The following is a 7,481-nucleotide window of genomic DNA, read 5'->3' as shown; positions in this document are numbered from 1 at the left end:
CCAATCTCGGTGGGACCGAATCAACAAACTCGGTCGGACCGAAAATGTAAACCTAGTGACCGTTAGAGATTTTCGGTGGGACTGACATGCAACTCGGTGGGACCGATATGGTTAGGGTTTGGGCATAACGTAATCTCGGTGAGACCAAATCAACAAACTCGGTGGGACCGAATTTGGTAATTGGCTAACCAGAGAGTTGGTCAGGCAAACTCGGTGGGACCGATTTGCTCTTTCGGTGAGACCGGAAAGTTACAAAAGGGAAACACTGAATTTTCATTGCAATCTCGGTGGGACTGATTCGCTCTTTCGGTGAGACCGAAAAGTTACGAAAGGGAAATAGAGAGTTTGCAATCCCATCTCGGTGAGACCGAGATCCCTATCGGTGGAACCGAATTGCTAGGGTTTGGCAGTGGCTTATGACAAGTGAAACTCGGTGGCGCCGGATAGGAAGAATCGGTAGGACCGAGTTTGGCTTAGGGTTTAGGTCATATGTGGATATGGGAAAGTAGTTGAGGGTTTTGGAGCATATCACTAAGCACATGAAGCAAGAGGCTCATTAAGCAACACCTAATCCCTCCTTGATAGTATTGGCTTTTCCTAAAGACTCAATGTGATCTTGGATCACTAAAATATAAAATGAAGAGTCTTGAGCTTTTGAGCTTGAGTCAATCCTTTGTCCTTAGCATTTTGAGGGTTCCACTTTCACATCCATGCCATGCCAATCATTGAGCTTTCCTGAAATAATTATCTTGGAATAGCATTAGCTCAATGAGCTATATGTTGTTATGAATTACCAAAACCACCTAGGGATAGTTGCACTTTAAATCTCCCCCTTTTTGGTAATTGATGACAACATATAGATCAAAGCTTCGACAAATGATAATAAGCATGAAATATATCGTCGCTTTGAGAAGTATGTGATAAGTAAGAGCTCCCCCTAAATTTGTGCATATTTAAAATTTGCTTTGGACTGCAAATGCACAAAGAGTTAGAGTCATGGGTTACTCTTCCATGTCACATACATCTTGGTGGAGCGCTTAAAATGATAAGAATGAAATACATGCACTCATCACCAAGAATAGTGAATGATCACATAAGATAGATAAGATGATAGCATTAAGCAAGCATTAAGTGTAGCTTATGATCAAACACATGATCATCAATGTCTCACAAATAATGACGTAGTATCTCAAGCACTCAAAAGCAAACAAGTTCAAAAAACCACCAAATAAAGCAAGAGAGAAAAAACAACACTCTCTCTCTCTCTCGAAGCCTATGATCTATACATCTTCTCCCCCTTTGGCAAAAAGTTACCAAAAAGTTCCTAGAAAATGCATAGTGCTAGATCGACGCTCAGGCTTGATCTTCTGGTGGTGGTGGCGTCCGGATCACTCCAAGGACGAAGGCTTCTGTAGATGCTGAAGTAGACGCTGGAGCTGGTGGAACTGAAGCTGTAGCTGGTGCAGAAGTGGTGGCTCTGGTGTCAGCAACTGGCACAGCAGACGACCTCGGACCTCGTGGCACTCTGGCAAAGGCATGAGTGGTAGTCCTGCCTCTCCTCTCCTACATGTCATCCTGGAGCTGTTCCACTGCAGTCTGAATCTCTGTCACCTTGACATCCAAGTCATAGAACTTTTGTTCCATGATTCTCTCTAGGCTTGCCTGGTTTTGAGTTAGGGTGGCTAGTCCTTTCTCAATCCGCAGGGTGGATGCAATCAGGTAACCAAGCTACTCTTGTTTGGTCTTCAAGAAATACTCAGATGCCTCCTCTTGAGTTGGCATCTTGGCAGCTTTCTCCTTCCTTGCCTTCTCCTTCTTTGCTTGTGCTTGGGCAGACGATGGCTCATTCTCAGTCATGACAACTTGATTGTCCTCAAAATCTGGACGGATGGGCAGATGTTCCTTGTCCAATAAATATATGCCCGTGCCCATCTTATAGTTGATGAGCTCCTGAATTTGAGGTGCATATCCACAGCTCCTCTTCTGATCTGCTGCAGTCCTCTTGATAGTCTCTACTATGAGGCTCATGACCTTGAACTTTTGTGGCACATCAAAGACATGAAGCAAGTTCATTGCATGGCCTCTGATCATCTTGTGATCTCCAGACTTGGGCAATAAGGTGTGCCTCAATATCCAATTGATGGTTGGCAGCCCTGACAGAAGATAATGCACTGAGCCAAATTTGAAAGTGTCAAGAGCTTCATTGGGAATTTCCTTGTACATGTTGGACATTGAGTTATGATCCATCTTTTTCTTGGCATAAATGTGCAAGTCATCTGCTTGCTCCTCTGGGGCATTGATCAGTTGAGCCCATTCAGCAACTGTAGATTGGTACCTCGTACCCTTAGACATCCAAGTTATCCTCCCATCTGGATAAAAGTGTGCCATGGAGTAGAATTGCATGATAAGCTCCTCATTCCACTTTGTGAGCTTCTGCCCAACAAAGTCAGCAACTCCACAAGCACTAAAGCTGTCATACACTCCAAGGTAGTGTTCCTCATTTTCTTTCATGTAGGTCCAGTCGACCCATCTCATGTCACAAACAATGGGCTTCTTATCTAGCAGCACTGTCTCATAGAAGTCCTGCTGTTCCTTGGTGTGAAATCTGTAATCCACAGCAGTCCTTCTCCTTGAAGCATACGGGTCTGCTTCTCTCCACTTCCTCAGCCCTGAATCTCTCCTGAGCTTCATGTCCTCAGCCACAGGATGAGCATCATTGTGGTCTGGGATCTTGGGCTTGAGCTTTCTAAGAACTTGCTCTTTATCCTCTTCTTCAGCAACAGTCTCAGGCACTGGGGCCTTGTTCTTCTCAGCTGCAGGAATGCTCCTTGTATTCCTCTTTGGTTTTGGCTTGGAGGCAGCTTTGGGCTTAGATGTAGTAGCCCCTGATCTTATGGCATCACCCATCAGCTTGGGTGCCTTAGGTGCTGGTGCAGCTACCTCTTCTTCCTCTTCCTCTTCCATGATGGAAGCCTTTCCTAGCACTCTGGCTACGGTCTTCTTGACCCTTTCCTTCCTCTTCTTGCCTTCTGCAGCAACTGGCTCTTTGGGAGTGGGCTTCTCAGTTGAGGCTCTAGCCTTTGACATAGGCTGCCTGCCTGCTGGTCTTTTGATCTTTAGACCTGGCTTTGTGCCTTGAGCTGGCTCAACTCTCTTTGGTGTGGCCTCTTCCTCTGCCACATAATCTTCATCTTCGGAGTCTGAAGTTCTCTTCTTCCTCTGTCTGGTGGCAGCTTTTGGCAGATTGCTTGGGGTACTTCTGCTGCCATCATCTGAAGAGCTGGAGGGACTAGTGCCCTCACTCATCTGCACTTGCTGCTTTGACAAGTTCTGGCTGTCACTCTGATCAGACATGCTGCAAACTCTGACTGCTAACCCTGTGAATAGTTTATATATGAGGTAGAATAGATAAGCATCACAAAATGTAGAGATTTTTGCAAAAGAATGATCCAAAAACTTCGTTTTAGTTTCCCACTGAAATCATCTCGGATCTACCGATTTTTAAACTCGGTGATACCGAAGCAGTTTTGGAACCTAAACTAGTGAACTCGGTTGGACCGAGTCACAGTTCGGTGGCACCGAGACTGCTAGGGTTTCACAGAGTTCCAAAATTGGTCACACCGATAAGTAATTCTCGGTCAGACCGAGTCTCACTTGTGCAATGGCATAAGCCAAATCGGTGGGACCGAGTTTTTCAACTCGGTGGGTCCGAGATGGTTTCGGCGGAAACCTAACCCTAAAATTTTCGAATCAAAGCTATTCTACGGGCGTATTGACTGGATAGGAGTGTTTCAATCGTGACAAGAATCATGATTATCACAATGTGCTGAGAATTGGATTGGAGAATAGCACAAAGATCGAGTCCATACCCTAGCTCGGCGGAGACTCGCTACGGCGGCAATGGCGGGGCAGAATTCCCGTTGACGGCGACAGAGACTAGCGACTGGAGGCGGCTGGCGGCGAGAAGATGATCCGGAGACCATGTTGGCAGAGCAGGCTATCGTGCGGGCGAAGGGGTTCGGAGAAATTTCCAAATTTTGCCCGTGACTATATATAGCCCGACCCTGTCGGTGTGACCGAGTGGAACAACTCGGTGGCACCGAGATTCATAACTGCATGCAGTTACTGAAACTCGGTGTGACCGAAAGGTTCAAATCGGTTGCACCAAGATCGAAAACCTAGATCAACTTAATGATCTTGGTAGGACCGAAAGTGGGGTATCGGTCAGACCGAGAATCATAAAGAGGTTTTGGAAGTTTAAGTCTATGACGAATCGGGGACTCCGAGCGCTCCTCACACAGAGTGTTTCGAATCTGACTTGATCAAATTTTGTGATGCAGCATGAATAGAGTTTGAGACGAGAAAAGCATAGATAGCTAGAGGAGGTTCTTAGGCATTCTTGTCCATCCACTTGGCAAAGGAAATAAACCCAAACGATCAAAACAACAAGTGGATGTCCTCGAATGAGTAAAATATGCAACCAACATGCTCACACAATAAGATAGCAAATGAAATATGTGGCAAGGCATGCACAACCAATTCTAGCATCTATCAAGCAATTTGCGATGACAAGGTCATCTATATATGAGTATATTGACTTAGGAGTCAAGTGAGAACACTTGATCATAGGTCATACTCATCGTTTAAGCTCAAGTGGGGTTACCACTTTTACATAAAGCATTGTTGTGTTCACATCTTTAGAGTTGCTTTAGCTCAAGTCTTAGAGTAAAGCTCCCCCTAGATGTGATATCCCCCCTTAGAGGGATGAACTAACCTTGGGTTTCGTCGATGTTGACTTCATGTAGATGTTGAAGATGTGGATGCTCAATGTTGATGTAGATCACTTGGAGCTATCCATTTGAGTGAATTGCACTTTCAATACCTACATGGGTTAGTCCCACAAGGAACAAACAAGGATATGCATAGACATAGAGTGATGCACACAAAAGATGATGTCCATAAAAACTTTTAGGTTACCTTGTCCCTTGTCTTACCAACAAGAGGGTTTGTGACTCCTTGAACTAGTGCAAGATGTGGAAGTTGATTGCACTTGTTCTTGCCAAAATGATAAGAGTGAAGTATGTTGGCGGAGTCACCCTCAAGAACTCTCTAGTTCTTCTTCTTTTGGATCCACACCATCTTGATGGGAATCCTTGGAGCTGTAGTCGTACTTGATGAAGTGGAACTTGAATTAGTCTTGGGAATCCACTTGACTAAGGTCTTAGGAGCTTCTTCAAATGCATCAATTTCCTCTTGAAGCTTGTCCTTGCCTTTTTGCTTGTAGTCTTGTGGTGAAAGATCATCTTGAGCTTGTGTCCCCTTGAAAGAAGTATCATACTTCTCTTGTTGAGGAACAAACTTTGTCTTGGGGTATTGATCTTCTTCCCACTCAACTCCATTGGCATTGAACTTTCGTTCAAAACCAACACCTTGATTCTTCCGGTGCATTCCTTGCTTGCGCACAATTTCCTCGAATTGCTTACTCCCGGCAAGACTTTTGTACACTCCTTTCTCTATAATTCCCTTCAATAAGCTATTTTCTTGCTCAAGTGTAACTTGGCTAAGAGAATCATTAGTGGAATCAAGAGAACTACTAGAAGCAACAATATTGGATTTAGCATGATCATTGTTACTGCTAGAGGAAGAATCTTTCTTGTTCTTGTTACTAGACTTGACTTGAGGCATGTAAGTGGACAAGAGTAAATGCTTGGCAATGTAAGAAGAACTTTTCTTGCGGAGATCATCATTGATTGCTTTTAAGAACTCATGCTCTTGCTCAAGATTGAGCTTTTCAAAGCGTAATTTCTCATGAGCTCTTAAAAGTTCTCGATGATCTTCGAAGATAGTTTCATGAGCTAACTTAAGAGTGTTTAGTTCTTTAGTTAGAGCCTCAATCTTCTCCTTATCATTGTCATTCGTTTTATCTTGATTAGCATGATTAATTGAAGTTTCATCATAGTATTCATCACTAGAGTTGTCAACAAGCAAATCATCACCTAACAAGTCATCTTCATCACTATTGAAATCAACATACTCGGGGTGTGTTACCTTAGGACCTTTGGCCATGAAGCATCTTCCAATTCCTTCATTTGGTGAGTCAAATATGTCGTAGGAGTTTGTTGACACAAGTGCTAGACCGGCAACACCTTCATCTTGAGTATCTTCGGAGTCGGAGTGATAACTTCTCTCGGAGTGGCTGTCGGAGTCGGAGCCAGATACCCATTCACCAACATGAGCTTGATGTCTTCGTTTTGTGTAGCTCCTTGATTATTTTTCCCTCCTTTCCGAATCCTTGCTTCTCCGTGAGTATCTTCGTTCATAACGATCATCTCTACTCCTTCTCTCTCTTGGTGGTGATTCTTTGCTTCTTCTTTTTTGAGAATCTTCTCTTCTCTTGTAGGGAGCCGTACACTCATTGGAATAGTGTCCGGGTCTTCCACAACTGTAGCAGTTTCGCTCTCGACTAGAAGATCTTTTGTCATTGTAGGACCTTGACTTGAAGCTTCTATCTTTGCTTCTACTCTTGTAGAGCTTGTTGAAGTTCTTCACCATTAAGCTCAATTCTTCATTGAAGTTTTGCTTCTCACTTGATGATGTAGGGGCTTCACATGAGGCTTTGTAGGCACCACTTGATTTGTTGTGAAGTTCCTCTTTATCCTTAAGTGACATCTCATGAGCAACAATTCTTCCAATCACCTCCGTTGGCTTGAGATCTTTGTAGTTGGGCATCATTTGGATCAATGTGCACACGGTATCATATTTTCCATCCAAGGCTCTTAGAATCTTCTTGATGATGAATCTATCGGTCAACTCTTCGCTTCCTAAGCCGGCAATCTCATTTGTGATGAGAGCAAGCCTAGAGTACATTTCAGCGACACCTTCACCATCCTTCATCTTGAACTTGTCAAGTTGACTTTGAAGCACATCCAACTTGGATTCCTTGACGGAGTCGGTACCTTCGTGCATATCAATCAAAGTGTCCCAAATTTCCTTTGCATTCTCAAGATGGCTGATTTTGTTGAATTCTTCGGGGCACAATCCGTTGAAGAGAATATCACAAGCTTGAGCATTGTATTGCAACATCTTCAACTCATCCGCGGTAGCTTCACGGTTTGGTTCTTTCCCATCAAAGAAGTCACCTTGCAAACCAACACACACAATAGCCCAAACGGCGGGGTTATGTCCAAGAATATGCATTTTCATTTTATGCTTCCATCTAGCAAAATTAGTACCATCAAAGTAAGGACCTCTACGGTGATAATTTCCCTCGCTTGACGCCATACTCTCCTAGGTTGTGAAACCAAGGCTATGACCACCAAAAGCTATGGAGATCAAAGCAAATGGAGACCAAAGCTCTGATACCACTTGTAGGATCGAAAGTATGTCTAGAGGGGGGTGATTAGACTACTTGACCAAATAAAACATAACCTTTTCCCAATTTTAGTTCTTGGCAGATTTTAGCTATTGTAGGACAAGTCAAG

This window comes from Triticum urartu, chromosome 6A, assembly GCF_056163025.1.
Source record: "Triticum urartu cultivar PI428250 chromosome 6A, HENAU_Tu73, whole genome shotgun sequence".
NCBI classification, from domain to species: Eukaryota; Viridiplantae; Streptophyta; class Magnoliopsida; order Poales; family Poaceae; genus Triticum; species Triticum urartu.
Note: the sequence above shows the minus strand (reverse complement) of the source record.